This window comes from Sinohyriopsis cumingii, chromosome 3 (assembly GCF_028554795.1).
Source record: "Sinohyriopsis cumingii isolate HCF-2022 chromosome 3, ASM2855479v2, whole genome shotgun sequence".
Lineage (NCBI taxonomy): Eukaryota > Metazoa > Mollusca > Bivalvia > Unionida > Unionidae > Sinohyriopsis > Sinohyriopsis cumingii.
The window spans coordinates 118,574,204-118,597,464 of NC_142963.1; the positions used below are offsets into that span (position 1 = coordinate 118,574,204).

At 33.7% G+C, this 23,261-nt stretch overlaps 1 protein-coding gene across 3 annotated transcripts in view; it reads left to right on the forward strand.

Annotated features, from left to right (window-relative positions):
• Positions 1-23,261, forward strand: part of LOC149803680 (G protein-activated inward rectifier potassium channel 2-like) — a 208,860-nt gene that overhangs the window by 47,790 nt on the left and 137,809 nt on the right. For 2 of the 3 annotated variants that reach the window (XM_089953455.1, XM_089953456.1), the window contains exon 3: positions 21,899-21,977. The gene's annotated coding sequence lies outside the window, so the exon portion shown is untranslated. Of the gene's footprint in view, positions 1-1,972; positions 2,153-21,898; positions 21,978-23,261 lie in introns of those variants that run through there. The other variant, XM_089953457.1, reaches the window with a different exon arrangement.

Genomic DNA, 23,261 nt, shown 5'->3' on the forward strand with positions numbered 1-23,261 from the left:
TGGGAAAACCCCGGAAAGAACCACCAACCCACGAGAAGCTACTGGCATGCTTTCTCACATACCCACATTGGCTGAATCCGAGACTTGAACCCAGCGCAGATAGAGGTGAGATGGCAGTGATCTGTAATGGAGAACGCTTTAGACCACTCGGCCACTCTGGGCCCCATATATGTGTGTGTGTGTGTATATATATATATATATATATATATATATATATATATATATATATATATATATATATATATATATTTATTATGTATATATATATTATGTCAGCGTGACTTCCTTTCTCTAACCCTTAAGATGCTTAGTAACCTTTACTTATAATTGCTTTAGATGATAATCCATAATGCTTCCAGGTATTTTTTCAGGTTCACCTCAATATTTAGACTTGTTTTCAGTTACATCAGAATGCCATTATATTTGTAAATTGTTTCCCACTTGTATAAAGTGCTTCAGGTTTACATTAGGGGTTCACAGTACAAAATCTTAAATTGATTACAACCAGTTTGGGAAGGGTAAACAAACAATGGAGGATATATGTTCTGAGGAGACATGATGACTCCTTGAAGTAAAAACGAATTAAAATCGTCTTTTTATTGATTATTAACTGTATAATAAATTGAAATTAAATGAAGGAAAGGCTGTAAGGGTGCACTGTCATATTTTGTATTAGCTTGGTTTAGTAGCCTCAGTAATGAAAAAAACAGTTTATTACTTAGGTCCAGAAAGGGTGATAAAGGTTTTGAACACATGTATTTTTAAAATATGGCACATATGGTTTCTCAACACAGCAGCATACATTATAGATGGTTTTTTGTATGCTATGAAGTTTGGGTCTGGGAGGATATATTAATACAAATGATACTTTCAAACCAATGAGTGCTTATAACACTGACTCTCGCATCATTTTTGGGTGATGTGTGCTTAGTTGTGATGTAATATGGGCTGGTGTGTGTAGGCAAGGCGATGACTGCCACTTGCCCACAGATCTAGGTTCAAATCTCACTTAAGTACATATTAAAAATTCTCTAACCTGTATGATAGTATTATTTGTATCAAGAATATTAATTCTGCCTTGTATTATCAAGCGTTCTTCTACAATGTAGAATCCAGGGATAGCACTACCTGTTCTGTTTGGTGTATATTTGTAATTCTCTATAATTGATCCTCTATACCTTGATTTCTTTCATAAGAATAAAAAATGACTGTGTAAATAGGTTACCATGCGAGTAATGTTTGTCTGCAATGCACGAGTGCATATAACACTGACTCTAGCATCATTTTTGGTGATGCGTGATTAGTAATGATGGAATATGGGTTGGTGCATGTAGACAAGGTGATGGGTGCCATTTACCTGTGGACCTGGGTTCAAATCTCCCTAGAGTACAAATGAATAATTCTCTAACCAGTATGATAGTATTATTTGTACTAAAATATTAATTATGTTTACTATTATCAAGCATTCTCCTGTAGAATCCAAGGATAGCATATAATTTGTAGTTCTCTCTCTCTCTCATTCACTCTTTGTACAGTGTGTGTGTGTGCATACATATACATGTATATGTGTGTGTATATATATATATATATATATATATATATATATATATATATATATATATGTATATATATATATATATATATATATATATATATATATATATATATATATATATATATATATGTATATATATATATATATATATATATATATATATATATATATATATGTGTGTGTGTGTATATATATATATATATATATATATATATATATATTGAATTTTGAATATGATTATATTTCCATAAGCTTATTATACTGAATTGAATAATTACCATGTGCCCTTAACATAAGCTCTTTTCGATTTGACTCTTCCTCCCACTCAGCCTCAGTTAGATGTAACAGCCTGATGTTCTGATTTAGAGCAGTGTGGCCACAGAGAAGTAAACATATTATTTGATCTGTTTCTGCTGATAACAGCCACTTAGCCAAGGTTGTGTTCAAGATCAAAGTAACCCAGAGAAGCTGGCTGCTTGTTCCTATTGTACAAATCTCTATTCACACACAGTAATGAGTGTAGTAAAGGTCCGAGGTGGGAAGGATACTCTTAGGATTTTTAATAAAGGTGGTTTATATGGATTGAATTACTTTTAGGTAAGTTTACAGTGTTGACTGAATGATAGTTTGTATTATGAGTAGAGATAGACACGGTGGGTGGGTTGGTAACTGTGAGAGGAGAGAGTGGGTAGAGAGAATCTAACCACCAGCCATTTAAGTTAGTATTTATTTGACCAATAGTTAGTGGTAGTTCTCTTTAAACCTTCCTTGATTAATTGAATGCTTTAAATATGCTTGGAAGAAAATTGATGAGAAATACTGGCATAGCTTGTAATGATACAGTTTATCACTAATTAGTATTTTTGCTCCCATCAGCAAATTTAAGAAAAATAAAACAATTGCCTTTTTCTGTTTTTATGATATATGCTTCACAAAAACTTATTTTCACTAAATTGATCATTCCATCAATAATCGATGTTTGTCTAATGACATTGTTCATGCTGACAAACTCCAGGTCTGAAGGTTGTACAGTTCAAGCCAACTCGTAACTAATTTTAGTGTGAAAGTCAGTACTTTCATGAATTATGTGGGAGTTAATTGCACTTAAGAAACAATTTTTAATTTACATATATTCTACACAAAAACATAAGAAATTTTCATAAAAAATCGACTCCATATTTGACCATTAAAGTCAACAGTTTCGACCCATAATATGATGGTGTAAATGTAGATTATTCTTCATGAAGCCAAAAGCTTTCTCCACAATAAGAACCATAAAAAAAATTTCATTTGGAAGGGTCAGTAATAAATTTGGCTTTTATCATGAACAAGCGGACACTGTTCCGGGTTTCGTTTTTACCTCAGTATTGTGTAATAAAGCTCAGCGTTTCTTGCCAAAGCAGTGGTTATCTTTATACCAGTGTGAATGGAGTACCCAACTTAAGATGGCGTATTTATTGAACCTCATGTCTGATTTCGGGGCCCTTATCAATGGATTTCTATGGTCCCATTTGTGGTCTCTAAGTTCATGTTCAGCTTGACAATATTCAACAAGGTTAATCAACATTTTTGTTTTGTTAAGTGATGCATCTTGAATGAGCTTGGGATATTCTTGCATCCCAGACTGCCATTGTCCCCTTAAATTGAAAGAAAACCCCAAATTTTTATAGTAATAGGGAGACAGCAAAAAGTGTCCTCTGATAACTCAGCCAAAGTGAAAGACTGTTGTGCATGTAGCATCTTATCATGGTAATCATAAACCAGTTATAAAGCAGACTGTGGTACTAATTGAGCTTCCATTCTTGCATATCAGAATAAGCATTAAATAGTAATCAGATTTGCAAGCATTGCATCATAATGGTGGAAGTTTTGTTTTATCTTGCATTATTTTCCCATGTTTAAGCTGCTTCTTGCTGGCTTGCTCTGCATGAGGAAGCAATTAATCAACTAAGAGAATGATGTTGCAATCTCTGCTATCTGTCTTCATGAATAATCTAAAGCTCCTGATAAAGGTCATCTAGTGCAGTGTTAGTACCTTTGTCCCTCATCACAAAATCCTGACTATTGAAGACTTCTAAAGGGGGGGGGGGGTTGGCATGAGTCAGAATATTGTGTATATTGTGTAGAGTAAGGAGATATAATGTAACCCAGAGGCATGGAAAGCAGATTCATCGCTATGTTTGTAGTGAACTAGGAGATAAACGAAAGTTATGTATATACCCATAGGATAAAGGCGATGAAGTGCAGACCTATGCAACATTTAACCAGAAACAAACTGTAAAGAAAAACAATGCAGTGATTATGAATCTTAGATATTCTAAGCGTCTGCCATCAGAAATACCACACACACAGACAAAATGTGCAAGGTCAGATGATGTGACTGCCTGAAGTACATGATGAATGTAGATGTAACAATTAAGTGCTTAAAAAACTCTCCATGTCATTAGGATCTCAAATATCTGACAAGTTATGATATCCTGGTTGTGATGGGGTTAATAGCTACAATACGGTGACTATACTGGTACATGTTCTTCTAGTAACGAGGTGAATTCTTTAAAAGACAATATATCAACTATGTTCTGTAAATAAAACTATTTCTGTTAACCATACAACATTCGGTTTAAATAGGAAAGGTTTAAGAATAGAAAATTTAAATATTCATCTTGCTATTCCTAAATTAGATGAAATTATTTATAGTTGCATCAGAAAGGGACAGTTGATATTTTGCAACTATGTGAGACCTTTTTGAATTCAGCAACTGATAAAATACTCATTATAGATACTGGAAAGGACAGACAGACGGTCATGGAGGGGGTATTCTGCTATACTATGCACATTCATTAAGCTGTAGGCAAAGGGATGATTTAGAAATAGGCAACACAGCAACAATATCAGTTGAAATATTACTTCCTCATCCAGACGAGTACTTTTGCTTTCTGCATATAGACACCCAAGTTATACCTCTGACTGGGTTGATAAATGAGAAACAGAAACTGAAAAGTTCTTTTTAAATGAAGAATATAAAACAGTTATTTATAGTTACTTCAATATTGCTCTGTTGAAGGATCATCCTCAGAAGTGGTTAAATTTCATCCAGATATATAATTTATCCCAAATGATTGATAAACCAACAATGGTAACTGAATACAACACTACATTTATTGACTCTCTCTTAGTAACCAACATACCTGTAATTGTCAGTGAAATGAAAGTGCCAATTTATGCCATAAGTGACAATGATCCAGTGGGTATAACTAAACACTCTCCAAATCTCATTGCTTTTCTACACAAAGAAAGTAAAGACAAATGAAACATTATGATAAATGAAGTTCCTTTATGGCTTGGCTCAAATGCCTTTCCAAGAGATTGAAAGCATTTTTGACATTAAACACTGTTCTTGACATGTGGTATGGACTTTTTAACAAGGTTCTAAACAAACATACATCAACAAAAATATATCACTATCAACCTAAATGTACATCTTCTGAAATAAATGAATCTTAACATAAAAGGAATAAATTTCAAAAATAATAATGACTAGAAAAACTAAGAAAATGTCTAAATAAATTAATCTTTTTAATAAATGAATCTAAGAAAAATTACTGTGCAACTAGATGTAATATTAAAGAAAACAAACATGCTATCTCCTAATGTGGCAGTATCTGAATGAGCCCATTCCATCTAAAGACCATGCCATTCCAACTTTTGTAATGACAGTATTGATTCTTCATTGTAGGATATAGCTGACATGTTTAACCAATTCTTTACAGATACAGAAAGGATATATTCTGGCAGTGAAGAAAATAGTAGTACTCTGGACTTAAACCCCATCTTAACTGTCGTAAATGCTTGGGTTCCTGATGACCTGCACCTTTTTCCTTTTTCCACAAGGAACCATCACGCTTCTGCAGTCAACATTCATGTCAAATGTTTCTCACAAAATTATCCGATAAATGGCTGGAAGAAATAAATAGTTGCAAACTAACTGATATAATATTTCTAGACTCAAAGAAAGCTTTTATTCTAGTTTTTTATGATACTTTCCTAAGTAAGCTACATTATTATAGATTTCATGACCATACCAAGAATTAGTTGCGTTTATATTTATGTGATACAAAGCAAAATGTCTTTTAGGAAAATGTTCACGCTATTCTATATTATATAAAGCATGGTGTTTCACAAGGTGCTGTACTTGGTCCCCTCCTCTTTCTTTAATTTATCAATGATCATCCACTCTGTACTCAGCATACAAATACTAATGTATTTGTGGATAGTGCTATAATTTCTTCATCAAGTAGCAATGTCTGTACTGTTGTAATTAATTATTTTAGGGGGTATTATAGTTATGTCTTAGATGAGAAAATACATTTGTATTTAGTTCTATAAATTCTCTTGAGAAATTTAAATGATTGATTATGATTGAGGATACATATATATTTACTGGTAATTGTTAATAGCAGTGGTTCCTGTTGTAGCTCTTAAGTGGATGTAAAGTGTGTAAAATAGAATTAAGTAGTTAGTATGATTTGGAATTAATTAGCTCATAAGGAAATATTTTGCAAGTTATTTTCCACTTTAATATAAAATTTTTTGGAAAGTCTAATTCACATTACTAAGGAGTGTGAGTGGAGAGTGTATAAATGGCTTTACAAGTTAGGTTTTGTACATTTTGGTTTGTATATTATAGTTAAATAAATGTCTGCAGTTAACACAGTCAGACTACAAGATAGCTCAGCATTTGTTTTGAATGGTCTTCATGGAATGCTTTCTCTGAGGTCTGCTAAGATCAGTTATAAGCTAGAATCAATCATAGTGCTAGAGAATCAGCACGTAGAACTAGAAGGCTTGATATGGAATTAAATGTTTGAAAGAGAATCCCTCTTGTATGTCTCACTCCCCCTTGCAGAGAATGGTTACGTCAGAATAGGGGCTAACTAGAGTATCCAAGAATGCAAACTAAGATCAGACATTACATAATTAAGGGGTGATCTGATCAAGACAAAATAAGATGGAAATAAGTTAATCTAAAACAAATGTATGCTGATGGAAACATGTAAAACAAAAAAAAGATATATCACACTACATTAATAATACTGCAATTGACAATGTAAAAAAAATCAGAAGCTATTAGAAGTAATGATACAAGTCTTAAGTGGGAAAATCAATTAGGCAGTGTCTGTAGGTCCCTCACATCTAAAATTCATTAGTGAGTAGAATAAAAAAAAATACTAGACAAAGGACTCAGAATTCTTTGCCATATATATACTTCCAAAGACTGACTACTGTTCAGTTATATGAGAAAATTGTACTAGTAGTTCCCAACTAGACAGAATTCACAGGCTTCAAAAACAAGCAGCTTGGCTGATTCTTAATATCCCCTTTGATACATCATCAGACATGTTCACAGAATTAAAATGGTTAATAATTGATGAGAATATTGATTTTCAGAAAACAATTTTGGTTTTCAAATGTATCAAAGGAGATATTTTGGTGTACATGATGAAATTATTTTACCAGTCATCTTCTCCATATAATCTAAGATTGAATTTTAAGAACAATTTAGAATTACCAAAATCTTGCATTGAACGATTCAGAGGAAGTCAGCAGCATTCAGGGACTAAAATATAGAATTCAATTTCTGCTCACATTCTTTCCGTTGAGTCAATTAAATCCTTAATAAATATGTACATGTAATATTTCAGACCTAAGAGGGATTATGTCCTAAACAAAAACCATCACTATGTGTGCCCATCTGTCTTGTTCATACTGTAACTCTCATACTCTCTGTTTGTTATGTATATCTGATTTAATTTATATTAATTGTTTGTCAGTTTTAAATTTTATATTCTATTATATGCTATTATAATGTAAATTTATTCACTGGAGATGATATTTTTCCAGAAAATCAGTTGACCTGAATCATTCTTTCGTAAACACCAGGTGGTGACCACCACGTAAATAAGGTCTAGTTTTATTTTAAAATGATTGGTTGTTGTTGAGGTCATGATTTAAGATGTAAACAATTTTAATTTTTTGTTCTCGGAGTACAGGTCTGATCAAGGCCATATTCTGTGTACGTGATTTCTTATATGTAAACACAGTCATGTGACCCTGTATTTTGCAATTCGGTTTTTCCATTACTGCGCATCTAATAATTTTAATAGAGATGCGTAGAGAGAGGTTTCTCAGTTTTTGGCTTTTTACACTGATGTTAAGTTATTTTGTAGCAAGATTTAGAGTTAAAATTTTCTTCAGATCTGAGTTGGATTTCAAAAGGATTAATTCTTTTTTCTCTGGAAATATTTTGAGGAGTGCTCACACAGAAATTTTTGGAAGACATTGCTTGCAAATTTAATTTGGATTTACAACACCAGAATGTCATTATTTGTATTTCTACAAGGAACTGTAGACTTCAACACTACAGGCTATAGCAGACGTCATCATCTTCCATCTTGGATTCTTTGTCAAGATTCGAACGTGAAATCAGTAAAACATTTTGTTATTAGGACTACTAAAATGTATTCTCTGACTATTTTTGTTATCCTTTTTGGATTTGATTCTATAAAACCATAAGTTCGTATTTTGTTTTTTTTTACAGAATTTTTCCAGGGAAATAAATTATTTGTATAATTTTAAATGCTTGTTGTTTTCACTCTTTTTTTTGTGTTACTGTTTATACGAGCCTAAACAAGTGTCATAAGACCATACTACTTCACTTTTTAGCATTGCTTTTGCATAGTGGGCAAATTGGGTTGAGTGTATTGTGTACCAGATCTGGTCACTGTGACCTACTTTACATGATTTAATGGGAACCCAACAAAATGGTTAAAAATTGTTCACTTACTGCCACCAGACTTGAACTATAGATGTATCTTTTGATGGACATGAGTGCTTACCAGAGCTAGATTGCTGTGACCTTATTTCCATCACCTATTAAAAGTGTTTTAAATTGTTTTCATCCTTCCTGCTTGGGTTGTACCTCCATTATATTCATGCATATTTGCATAAAACTTGCAGCGTGTGTGCATGTTCTGAGGGCTTGAATTTAACATCGATTTCTTTGTACATGTAGTCCAGAAGGACTAGTAAACTTTAAATTTTCTAGTTCTGCCAGATTTTTACTAGTTCTTTATACAAAACAGTTTACACTCATATGAAGACTTTCTTTATTAAGTTTCATTATCCTATGAAATACAGAAGGATAGATCTTACTTTAAGTCATCAATCATCAGTCAATTCACAGTCCTTAATCCCCCAGTTAAGCAGGATCCAATTCCAGAAAAGGATCCATTTCTTCTTTCTCCTCCTTCACCTGCTGATCTTCGCTAAGAATTCTTTTTATGTTGCCCCAAGTTTTCATGTGCGATTGCTGATTCAATTTTAAAGTTCGAACAACCCACCATAATAAAATCTGACTGGTTTTGCAAACTCCATGCACCAGTTCTACTGCATAAAGTTTTTCTTCTCATAATAATACAGCCATTCCCTGTCTTTTGTCATTGTCTTCTGAAACATTCGAGTATGCTTTTCCCTTTCGTGTGATGTATTCCTCTCATGGATTTTATTTTCATTGAGCTTTTGCTTTTTTTCCAGCAGTTGATGACCTATAGAACATTACATTTTTTCTGTCTTGAAAGGCAGGAATTAAGCCTTGTTTTGAAATACAAGATGTTAAATCCAAATGTTCTAACCCTCTTGAGAGCAATTTAATTTATGCAATTAGCCAATTCAGATTTTTAAAAAAAATTACCTATGATAGCGTAAACAGTCAGTGACTGTTGACAACTGGAACTTGCTAGCCCATTAGACCATTAACAAACATTATGAAAGTTACTGGTCCAACAGAAAATTTGCTAGCCTCATGCTTTGAGACTACCAGTAATTTTGATCCCTGATACTGGAATGAACATAATATAAACACAAAATCTGGCTCACTGTACTCTACTTTCCAATATTTATTGGCAGAATTGCTTACATTCTTTATGCATGCTATAATGGTAACACTTATAAGAATCATACATTTACAAAATGTGCAATTAAGGAAGGCTATGTTTCAAATAAAATCGAGTCACTATATGTAACATACTTTCTGGATTTGTTTAAAAATTGCTTTAAAAATGGGTCCATGTTTGAACAGCATTATTTTAGACCACTACATCTGTTGATATTAAACCTTCTCTTTTTGAGCATCTTGGGATGGGGTAGATCTTGTGGCTTCCCTCAGTACAGAACAGGTGTAGCATAGTGCAGTGCTTGTCACAAGGATATTATAGGTCAAGATTTCACACAAATGATTCATTATAGGCCTTGTTGATTAGGTAGAAGCTCATAAGTTTGTGGAATTTGCCATGGCGGGATCATTGGAAAGTTGGAAATCATTGGTCCATGGAAAACTGGAGTCACTATGATATGTGATTCTCGTATAAACAACATGCATATTCCAGACTTGAATGAACTTGAGTCTCTGATCTTCAGGGGATACATTGATGTTGTCTTCAGTGCAGCTGTTTTATCAGCCTTGCCAGCATACTCTGTATGCACGCTTTATATAGCATCTTCTTCATCTGGATCAAGCAGAGCTTCTAGGGCTGAAAATTGTTTTCAGTGTGGCTTTGACATTGGTAAGGCAAGTACACCGTTACCTCTGAAAAAGGTAATGGTAGTTTTTTGGTTTTCCAGATTGATTAAAATGTTTGTAGATGTTGGAGAAAGTTGCTTCATTGTTTTTACATGCACTGAAGGATCTAGTATTTGCCTCAACTATTTTCTTGTGTTTTTCCCCCATGGAAACCCTGCCTTGGGAGTGGAGAACACACTCTGATGAACATCTTGGTAAAATGTACACGTGCTACACAAAAGGCGTGCCATGACCACTTCTATGCCTTCTAATCAAGACTAGATATTGCAGTGGCATTTGAATCTATCAGAAATTACACTGTAAAAGATAGGTTCATTTTGGAACTTTTTTGGGGGACATTTTTTCAGCAGTGAATCAAGTGTTTAATTTTAACCCCATATATCTCATAAGTGATCAGGCAGTTGAGGTTTGATTCACTTAATCATCCAACTTCCATGAATGACAATTTAGAATGAGCAAAAGTGTGTATTTGCTTCATTGCACTGGAATGACTAACTGTGGTTTAGTTGTCAGCTGTATGCAAAACGGTCAGCATTGTTGTTGTGTTCTTGGTAGAAGAATTAATTAATTTTCTGTGACAACAATAAAGATTAACCACATATCAGTCTAGAGCTTGGTTTCAGTGTAAGATCTTTTAAGTATTTCATTGTGAGATTTTCATAATCAGCTTCATTTGCAATCAGAAATGAATTATAAAATTATAAGAAAATTTTAGTTTTTCTTTTCTCCAGCAGGCCATCAGTTACTGCTGTGGTAATAATAATAATAACGAGGACTTTGTATTGCGCCTAATCTTTAGAAGCTCTAAGCGCTTTACAACATTAGACAACACCTATAAGATAAAAAACATATAATGATATGATTACAAAAACAAACACCATGAAATTAGAAAACATTAAAAAACATGCTGAGACCATTTAAGGTAGGAAACATTATTAGGTCTTTAAGTTTGTTCTTGCAGTCGAAATAAGTGAGTTTTGAGAGCCGTCTTGAATGTGATCACTGTGTCTTTGTGTCTAAGTTCAGTGGTCAATTCATTCCATGTTGCTGGGCCCTGGTATGCAAAAGAACGTTGTCCATATGACTTCATTTTTCATGGGGATAATGAGTATACGATTGTCAGAAGAGGAGCGTAAGTATTTTGCAGGTGTGTACACATGGGTGAGGTCGGATAGGTATGTTGGACTGGAGTCTGTCAGTGAAACGTAACACAAAGAACAAATTTTGTGTTTGATTCGGGATCGAATGGATAGCCATTGTAGGGTACAGAGCAGCGGGGAGGTGTGCTCTGATCGTGGTACTCTAAGTATGATCTGAGCAGCTGTGTTTTTAACTTTTTGAAGTTTCTGGAGTAGATATTGAGATGAACCAGACTGAATTGAGTTACAGTAGTTGTCTTGAAAGTACTAATGAACACACAAGTGTTTTAATGGCATCAACTGAAAGATATTTGTGAATGGAGCTGATGCGTCTCAAGATATGCATCCTTGCTTATGTTCATGACATGTTGGTGCAATGTGATAGTACTGTCTAGAGTAACACCTAGGTTTCGTACTGACTGTGTGAATTTAATGTTGGTGTTGCTGATATTTATTGATTGAGGTAAAGGATGTGAATGAGAAAGTCTTTGTGTTGTGATCAGAATGGCCTCAGTTTTATCATCATTCATCTGCAGCTTGTTACATGTCATCCATGATTTCACATCAGAAATGCACCTTTCTACACCTTGGATGGTAGCATCAGCTTCAGTTGGGTGGCTAGATTTGTATATTTGGATGTCAACAGCGTACAATTGCTGAAAAACTGGATGATGATCTATGACACTTGAGAGTGGCTGAGTGTATAGAATGAAGAGAACAGGTCCAAGAACAGACCCCTGTGGAACACCACAACATTGATTAACTGGGCTGGAGTGTATTCCATTTGCAGACACAATTTGTGTCCTGTTGACCAAGTAGGACTTGAACCACAGTAAGGCTGTATCATAAATGCCAAATACTTGCTGGAGACGGTGAAGTAATATATCATGGTCTACTGTGTCAAATGCTGCAAAGCAAGGAGGGTGAGGTCTGTAATCTTTCTGCTGTCCAAAGCAGAGAGAATGTCATTAACTACTTTTAGAAGAGTAGTTTCAGTACTGTGGCAAATGCGATATGCAGATTGTACATTGCTAAAAAAAACTTTGAATTCAGATGAGATACAAGCTGGGATAGAACAACTTTTCTAAGATTTTTTATATGAATGGGAGATTAGAAACTGGGTGGTAGTTCTTTAAATCGTTATGGTCTAGTGTTGGTTTCTTCAGCAGAGGCTTTACAATGGCAGTTTTGAAAAATGATGGGAATTCCCCGGATGAGAGAGAGGTATTAATAACATCAGGTAGTGAAGGCAATGCTAGATCTAAGCACTAAGGCAGCAATGAAGGTGGAGCTGGATCAAGTTCACATGACTTTGGTGCACTCTTCATCAGGATTGTACATACAGAATCCTTAGAGACAGGTTCAAATGATGCTAATGTTTGCCGCTGAAATTCTGTATCCCAACTGTATGGTGACGACAAGTCAATTGAAATTGTGTTGTCAATCTTATCTCTAATGGTTTGTATTTTGTCATGGAAGAAATTTGCAAACAGTTACAATTTTCTTTCATGATGTTGGGGTTCCATCATCCAGCACTGTGGTGTGTTGCAGCTTCTTATGTTCAGTGTATTCAGTGTGCAGTAGCATGCAGTCCTCTCCAAAATCTGTTGGTGATATTTTCTGTACACTCAGGCTCAAAATTTGCAGCATTTAATCTGAGAATGCCCCATTCAGCAGCATTCTTGATTTTGAATCTTTTATTTGTTAAGTATATTTGATTTAACTATATCTGATGTAATATATATTTATTTCAGTTGTTTGTCAGTTTTAATTTTTTTCTATTTTTCATTACATGCTATTGTAATGTAAGTTTATTCACTAGAGATGATTCTTTTTCCAGAAAATAGTTTGACCATGACTGTTCATTTTGTAAACACCAGGTGTTGACCTAGATCCTGACCTTGATTCAAAATTAGTAGGAACCACGTAAATAAGTTCTATTTTTTGTTATCGAGGACATGATGGGACTACATGTTTAAGATGTAAACAATTTTTTAAAATTTTATTTCTTAGAGTAAAATGATTGGTTTTCATCAGGGCCACAATGGGTGTACGGGTATTTTAACAAGTAAATAATTTTGTTGAGGTGCTGGAGCACGATCATGTGACCTGTTTTTTTCATTTTAGAATATGATATAACCTTTTTTTGGAGCGATATTCTCAGTAGTTGGGCTATTACACTGGAAGTTGTCTTTTCTGCTGTTTGGAGTTATTTCAAATTACTTGGATTCAAAAGGAGTAATTCTTTTTTTTTTCCTGGAAAATATCCGTGCTGATGTGAAATTGCTAAACAAAGACAGCTCTTATAAAAATTAATTTGGATTTCAAAAACTGGAGTGATATTTCTTGTTTCTACTAGGAACTGTAGACTTCAACACTACAGGTTACATCATACGTCATCATCTTCCATCTTGGATTCTTCGTTTATGCTTAGCTTATAATTGCATGGTTCATACAGAAGAGTTCATGAAAAACTGGAAAATCAATTTTGACAAGGGTATTACTGGAAGTCAATCTCATGTTCAACCAAAATGGCCAATAATTGATTTGCAGAATTAACAAGAATTAAAGTTATCTAATGCTAATCACAGAAGAATGCAACACTGATCACAGATTCGACACAATATCTACACTGTGCACTTAAACAATTTTATTTGTGTGAATTTTATGATACTGACAATTTTCATTGAAAGTGCATATGGATGATATCATTAATTTTCACAGCAAGCATATCTGCATATATGAAGAGTTTGCTTCCATTGTCTATGTCTATACATGTGCAGACAACTCTCCACTCAATGGAGATGCATTGTCTTTCCCAATACAGTAATGCTGAGTAATACATGTACATGTTAGATTTGTTTTGCAGTTGATTTAAGTAGTGACAAGCCATCAGATATGATGAGTGGTAAGTTCCAGGAAAAGCTTCCAACTCCCAGCAGTGATTTCCCAGTAACATACATTTATTTCCTTTACATACTGGTCTTTGCAACAACAAATCCATTCTGTGGGACTTCACTTTTCAGGGGAACATGTCAGGAAAAATATCTCAAGATTTTATTTCTTGAAAACTTTGTATTACATGTAATTGTTGGATTATATGTACAAAATGTATCAAATATTTGTATTAATATCAAATATGATGTATACATTTGTATTTCTGACACATTCATATCAATTATATATGCCAGGTTGTCCATAATATGAGAGAGACAACAACTGTCCTAAATTAAAGGCATGATCATAGTGACTTCATAAAACAATGTGGCTGGAAACAAACTTGGTTGTTATAATGACAGTTGTCTGTAAGGGTACAAATATGGTAGCATCTTATTTGTATTGTATTTGGCAGCTTATTGAGCCATCTTTCAGTTGTCTGTAGCTCCCGGTTATCCTGATTGTCCTAACATGTAATTTACTGTTTTGGCATGAAATTAATTTGGCAATGAATGCTTGGAGTATAATGGATTTTTGTGATAATTTGGCCTATTTCACTTGCTTTTCTCCACATGTATTAAATCTAGTACCAAGCAAATCTGGTAATGTAGCTTTCATTGAAAAGGACACATGGGCTGGGGGGGGGGAATTACATCAATATGCCACCTATTGTTGACGTTTTTCAGTTAAACTATTTTTCAGCACATTATAGGCTATAAATGGCAGCCAGTAAATCTGGTGGAAGAAGAACCTGAAAAAATCCTGGGAAGAACAATTCACCAGCAGGAAGCTACTAGCAAGCTTTCTCACTTACCCATACAGGCCGAGCCTGAGACTTGAACCCATGCAGAGGTTAGATGTCAGTAATTGGTAAAGGCAGTCTCCTTAGACTGCTTGGCCACCCAGGCAGGGAGGTGGGGTAAGGGGGTAATTTTAGTAAGCCAGACTTGTGAGCAAAAGGGTGTGTGTTATGTTATGTTATGTTATGTATATTTAATATGTGTTGATTGGTAGTTAGATTTTTTAAAAACTTTTTGTTATTTCATTATATGCTCTTGTAATATAACATTGTACATTTGACTTAACCTTGTCCAAAATAAAGTTTATTTTCTGATTGACCTGAATTATTATTTTTTTTAAAATTTTTATTCTGTAAACAACTAATATATAGTTAAAATATTCTCTACATGGATGGGTTTAATATCAGGATCTGTATTAATACAAGTAAATATGTTTTTTGGGGTCAGGTATTGGTTATTGAAATTTGCCTACAACTTACCTGGAGTACCTGACATTGTCCAGAATATATATTTTAATTTAAGCAACAGACTTTCTAATAATAACAAAGATTTTTGTGGTGAACGTTGAGAATTTTGTAGATGGTTATTTTCCAATAGGTAATGTTTTGTTTTAGGAAAAGTTAATTGTGACCTGAGGTCAAGTAGAGGACTATATAATATAATCTTGTCACTGGAAAAATTATTCATTTGTGCTTTAAGATCTAGCAATGTAAGTTTTTTATTATTGTTTTCGGGGCCCTGAGTGGTCTGAATCGCTCTCCGTTACAGATCACTGCCGTCTCACCTCTTGTCTGCATGGGTTCGAGTCTCGGATTCAGCCAATGTGGGTATGTGAGAAAGCTTGCCAGTAGCTTCTCGTGGGTTGGTGGTTCTTTCAGGGGTTTTCTCGGGTTCTTCCTCCACCATTAATACTGGCCACCATGTATGGTCTATCATGTGCTGAAAAATGGCATTAAACCATACAGCAACAACACCAACAACATTATTGTTGTGACCAGCAGTTCATTTGACCTGGAATTTATTTCTTCAAATTATTTTATTCAGTAATTATTTTCTCTGGAAATACATATGGTTTATTAAAAAATAATATTCTTGGACAGAGACAGTCACTGGGATTTATAGTGAATTCAAACCTTGAATTATATTTACTTTGTTTCAATGAAAGACTGCTGCTACAACAACACAACACAGGTGAATAGAGGTACACCAACACCTTCAGCATTGGACATAATTTTGGATTTCTACTAAAGTTTATTCATAACTATAAATTATTAGGCTTGTGTCTGTAATTCAATGATTACTTTTAGATTTAGTCTGCAATACCATAAGTTCTTCTATTTTTCACTTTGTATTCTTGGGAAATAAATTATTTGCTGAATTTTACAAAACTTGTTGTTTTCTGTTACTTATTTTAAGAGCGTAGACCCGTAACAGTTTAAATTCTGCTGTCAGATCAGCCAGGGTAGTTTAATGCAGTGTGGCATAGAGTAAGGTATTTTAGTTCAATTGCAACAGCACTAAATCATCTTGTGTTACAAACCAACCCATGCATCCTTGAAATAAAGGAAAAGCCTGTGTGCAAGGATCAATTTTACTGTCAACTTGATGTTTTTAGGTCAGCTGATGGAAGTCTTGATGTTATTGATGATTCTAATTTCTTTGGCTCCCCATTAAGTTAGGTATAATTTTCTTGTTAGGTTACAGTGAGTATAAAGATTTATTTCTGGTTGCAAGTCAACCAGAATTGTTGCAGTTGGAGAAGAGCTGTCTGCATTGATGTCCTGTGCAGTTACTGCACAGATTGGATTATGGAGAAAAGCATTGAATCAAATATTTCAGAAAAAAGAAAAACACACCTTCTAGTTCTAGATTTGTATGCCAAAATTATATCACTGTAAGTTATAATTCATGATGAGAAACTAAGCCCCCATAATTGGGGAAATAATTATTTAATTCATTCATTTTTAACAGTGATAAGTCCCACTTGCTATATGTTCACAAGATTTTGGAAGCAGACCCCCAAGTTCTCACAGTTTATGATAGAAGAAAGTGTATTCACAGGTATTAACAGGGCATGATGGTTTCATTACCTTCCTGTAAAATACATGTAAAGAAAAATTCTTCAGTTTTTAAGTTTCAGCAGAAACAAACTAAAAAAAGCTATTAAAAATCTACTTTAATTCAGGTCTCTGGTTAAATGTACCTGTCATCATGTTATACATCACATTACATATTTCATTACACTGCTTGCACATCTCATGCTGACATATGCAATTAATGCTGACATATGCAATTAAGCAGAGTAAAATTAACATTTTATTCTGTAAATTAAAATAAGTTATATATATATATGAATTTCAATAGTTATATAAACTTGTTTCTGGTGATGGGTCATCTTGTGGTAAGCCTTTTGGTGAAGTACTGGTCATATAACTAATTCAAATGTTATGGGAGAGTCTCAAAATAGAAACAGCATTTTGTTTTAGAAATGCATGTTTTCTAATCTAATTTGTTTAAAAATTCCATGCAGTAAGCGTCAAAAGAGAACCTTGAAAAAAATCTGTTTCATCCAGGATAAAAACCAAAAAGCTTTTGATTCAAAAAGAGTGTGAACACCATTATCAATGTTGAACATTATACTTTGTCACTCTCTCTACTATTCTCATTGGATGGATAGATCAGAATCAAGTATACAGTTTGATGCAGGACACAGGCTTATAGAAGATTCTCTCATTTTGATAGACTTGTGCATCACCAGGCTGGGTTAGATCTTCCCCACAGAAATTGGCTGTTCCCATATGCTCAGAAATAAAACCATCCTGAATTAGGCTAAATTGCACCATCTTAGCATTTATTAAAATATGGAAAACGAATTTTGTCAGCCTCGACAATAAAGGTATCTACTGAATTACAAGATTTTGATTTCATTTGGATTTTTAAAAGAATATGATTTTTTAGTGAAAACTAAATATTTATGAAATTATATATCTATAACAAAAATATTAGTACATGTATTGGTAAATGACTAAAATTAATGAGTTGATTGAATTAATGAAAATTAAAGACTGAAACCAAACATTTTGAGTTATGCGATTTCAAGTTATGCAACCACTCATGGGAATGCAGCTATCATGTAAGTTATAGATTAGCTACACCAGCTTCTAAAAGTGACAGTGCAGAGAATGTTGTCACACCTCTATATTACTTTCATGTACTGTGGCTGAAATTTGTTTGCATATAGTGCTTGTGGAAATCGTGCTTGATCTAAGCACACAGACAACCAAAGTGGCTGCTCCCATGTGCTATAAAACAAAACCATCCTGAATTAGGCTAAATTGCACCATATCTTAGCTGACAAAATGACAAAATATATAAAAAGTAAAAAAATGTTATCAGCTCTTGTTTTTACAGTTTACCTCTGAAGTCTAGGAAGAGAAAATGGCCAAGCAGAGCTTGGGTTTTTTATAGGTGCATGCCGGAACAAGCCAACTGTAAACTCTATAACCCAAATTACAACCATCAATCATGCACCAAAATATGGGATTTATAAAAGCTTTTAACAATGCTGGAGATATACAGGGTTATTTTTAAATAACCAGTATAACACGCGAGGTGAACCTGGGAAATTGTTTTTCTTTAAAAATCTAACCCTATGCAAAATACGAAACTGTAGAATACTACCTATGTGAGAAAGCTTGCCAGTAGTTTCCCATATGTTGGTGTTTCTTCCAAGGATTTTTCCATTTTATTAATCCACCAGATATTCTGGCTGCCATTTGAAGCCTATCATGTACTGAACAATGGCATTAAGACCCCAAACAACAGCAACAATAATTATACATGCCAATTAATGTTGAAATTCCTACCAATTAGTCATTCAAAATGATCCAAGCTAAGCTGAAACGTATCCTCTAATCATAACGACATTAAGATATCACCTGAGACATCAGCCAATGAAATCAATTTAGTAAAAGCCTTTTTCTGGTATCACAAGAAAAAGTGTTACCAGACCCCCCTGTAATACTTTGGTTGCATAAAGAGGTTTTGTGATATCTGAAGTTTTCTTTATAGATATCTAGTATCACTGTATGCAAAATGAAATGGGGTTATACATGTACATGTTGCTGACAAATCACATTTGTCAGTATTGTTGAAACAGGGATACTGCCACCAAATTTTTGCACATTGCACAGCTATTGTTAACTGGTTAAGGAACATATATCCTTAGTTATCTCTTTAGCCCTAGTTCAATAGTCCAGTGTCTGATTTTTAAATACATATTTTTATATCCATTGAATGAAAAATTGTCTTGTACTTTTCTTGTAAATATTTGGTTATTCGAGGGTTACATGCAGGGCCCCAGGTGGCAGTGGTCTAATGTGCTTACCTTACCTGAATCACTGCTATCTCACTTTTGTCCATGTAGCTTTGAGTCTTGGGGTTCAAGGTAAATGTGGGTGGGTGAGAAAGTTTTTAGTAGCTTCTCATGGGTTGGTGGTTCTTATTGGGGTTTTCCTGGGTTCATTCTGCACCATATATTACCAGTTGTTCAATGAGGAATGGCAATAAATCAAAACAACATCAGCCTTTCTTGATGTGGCAGCCATTTTATCAAATAAGTGACTTAGAGCCCAATTTTGAAGCAGTGTTGCTTGAATTTAATCTAAATATGTATATCAGTGGAGATGGACATGAAATGTTTTATAATATTGGAACCAGAATTCTGATATCACAACTCTTCTTTCATTTGGCTTCTGAGACATTGAAGGATAATGAACCATAACTTATTGCCTTTTAGAACGGCCAAGTGTTTGGAGGTTTCTCCATACTTTTCAATAGCAAATGAATGGTCTAAGCTGAAGCATTGATTTTCTTTTGGACTCTGATAATAAGATTTGTTCACCAAATTTGTGTTTATCACCTGTCAAAATGAAAACCTGCATTATATCTATTGTCAGTATGTTTCTCTTGATATTTCCCAGAGATTCATAAGATGTTGTTACAAGAATTACAGATATGTCTTCAACTTTTTTCAGCTTGCCCAGTAATGCAGGCAACATGCACTTTATCAGACTAAGAAGCTGTCATATCTGTCTTCAATATTGTTTGGACATAATTCATATGTTACACTCCTGACAAATGTTATAGGCATTAGACAGTGATCAGCTAGGTGAGTTGTTCTTCATATGTGTGTAACATTTATAAGACAAACCACTGTTTCCGGATATAGATGTGTCAGGATCGATTTTATTGCATTATAAAAATGATTTTCAAAGTTTAAGTTCTGAATAAGTGCAGCACTCCTACAGGATCCTTCATTATAATACATTTACTGTTATAAAGTCCTTCATTGTAACACATTTCCTGTTATAAGGCCCTTCATTATAACACATTTCCTGTTATAAGGTGGGCTTATAAGGTGGGTATGATAATGGAAACCATTATTATTATGTACAAGTCAAGTTATATGTATAGTATACTTCATTGCAAGATGATCTTATTATACGGTAGTATTCTCCATGGCAACCATGGATAGTGTTATAATGAGGGTGCACTGTAATAATACAAATTTACATGTAAAAAAAATAGTGTGTCAGAAATTTGGTTCATTTGCATGATACTATTTGGGGTACATGTCTGTGTGCAGAGGAAAAAATGTACATCGAGCATAATTCATGATACAAATAGAAATATATGATGAAACATTTTGAGTTTGTTTTATTGTTAGACTATTCCATGGTTTGATAAAATAATTGTTTCCATTTTGATGGAAATTGGATGTGTTACTACCGGTAGATCTGCATAGATTAACATATTTAACTTGTTTTTCTTTATTTTAATATTCATATATTTTCTAAATTTGTAAACTGCAGTAATTTGTTAAGTTACATATAAAATGAATAGGTATAGTTGATTGCACAGTCTATTTAATTTTTTCTGTTGTTTTATTTTTTGTTTTGATTATTTCTTTTTCCGTGGCCAACATTTCAGTGTCCATGAGAAAAACAGAAATGGTGCTTAACAGTTTCATAGTGTCAGTCTGTGTTTGTCTGACTGTTTAGAAAATATTAATTTGACCTGCTTCAATAAAGATGATATAAGATGATAGGTTTCAGCGGAATAAATTTTCCCATTGTAACACAAATGAAACAGTATTCAGACACATTTGCCAGTCATTTATCAGGGTTTCTTGGGTTACAGAAATTGATTGTATAGGCTCTAAATTGCTGGATGATGCACACATTATATAGCAGTTGTCTGAAGCAGACTTGTAAACTTGAATCTAGGTCAGCCATCTAAAACCTCAACATCAAAAGTGCATATTGTCTTGCTAAACATTGGCCTTAGCTGCTTCTTTTGAAAGGTTGCTGTTGTGATGTGTTGTCAGGATCTGGGGTTAGGTGCAGGAGTGGTAACTTTAAACTCTGATGATTGATATTGAGCTGTTTAAGGTATAAAAATGGAGGTCATGCATATCAGCATCCATGTTTTTGCTGATCTTGTTATTGATGTAGAGAAACATAAAAGCCAGTACCACTTGCCATCTTTTTCCATAAAGGATGCTATAGGTATGGCCTCAAATTGGCTTTAAAAGGGATGGATACAAACTTAGCATCTCTTTATCACAGCCAGAAATTAATTATAAGAGTTTTCCATGTAGTGAAGTTTTACTTTTATATTAATAGCATATTCAGGTTGATTTTAATTGGCTGCATCTGTATATATAAACACTCAGAGATGACTTTTAAAATTGACACTGATCAGTGATGGAGGTAGCACATGCCAGTTCAAAAGGATATTGTTAAAATTTGAATAATTTCTGTTCCAGATGGGGTTCATGAAAGAGTTCACCACCAGATGCAGTTGAAATAGGGTTGCATTCCTACCTATTGTTAGCAGCTTATAAGGTATGTCAATATAAATATTCGAATGCACTTAATTACCATCGTGTATATATTTATATAAAAGGCATACATTGCAGACTTTTATTGTTTCAGGTTGATGTTGAGCCAGGTATTATGTTCTCACATTTTTTTAATTTTGTTTGATTTATGGTTTGGATTTATGGTCAGTGGTCTTTCAGATACAGCAGTCCTTCCTTTCATTAAGTTTCAGAGTAAGTCACTGTTTGAATAAAATAAACTAAGTACATGGAACAGTTTCATTTGTTTCAACCAGTTTACTTCTTAAACATATGTTTGTAAAATTTTGTACCAATGAAATTACATCACTGATTTCCATAATCTTGGTCACCAAGATGTTAGTTTTGTATATTACATTACAAAAATGTATCAGAACCAATATCTTTGTGACTAAGATAGGGTATAGGACTAGTGAGCCCTTCTACACATGGTGAATTTCCTGCCAATGATTCAGAAATATTAATTATTTGCTAATCTTGACAGATGAAGAATTCTGATTCTGAAATTATGAAACCAAAAATGACCAGAAATATCATTCTTAGACAAAATAATAATCATCCCTTTGGATGTAATGGCTAAAACACTAAGTATCAATCAAGTACCTTTTTAACACATAATAAACAGAATAATGTAAATGGCCTACTTTAGAACACTTTCCATTTGTTTTGGGTATAACATTACCCATTCATGTAGATTGTTATATTTGTTATAATTGATAGAGCTGTGTAACTTTCGCCAGACACTAACTCTCCTTAGTGCATGAAATCTTGAAAGTTTTATCAAGAGTTGACCTGCTTGAGTTTTTACATATCAATACCTTCAACAAACTGCTCATGGTGAAGTTACCAAAAAGTATAGGTGACACTATACATATTGTGTTCTTTGCAGAAAAGGCTATTTTAACAGTGTGTAAAAAATTTGAACTTTGAAGCATACCCTTTTATTATCAGTCTACCTTGTGACATTTAAAAATAAGTCAGTTGTGAAACACACAGTACACTCTTGGTACTGTTTTTGTTTTGAATAATTTCCTGATTTTGGTCAGTCTCAGATCTCAGTGGAAGCTAATTGTGATCTGAAGAATGTTAGCTAATCTTTTTGTAAGAGTTCTCAGTCAAACTCTTAGAATTGCATGCTGCACATATTTCAACTTCAAACAACAAATCAGATTAATTTTCATGGATGGTAGTACAGCTGTGTGCAGTTGTTTCTGGACATGATTCTTTCAAGACCTTAAGACTTAAATTGTATTTTCTTTCATAATTAATT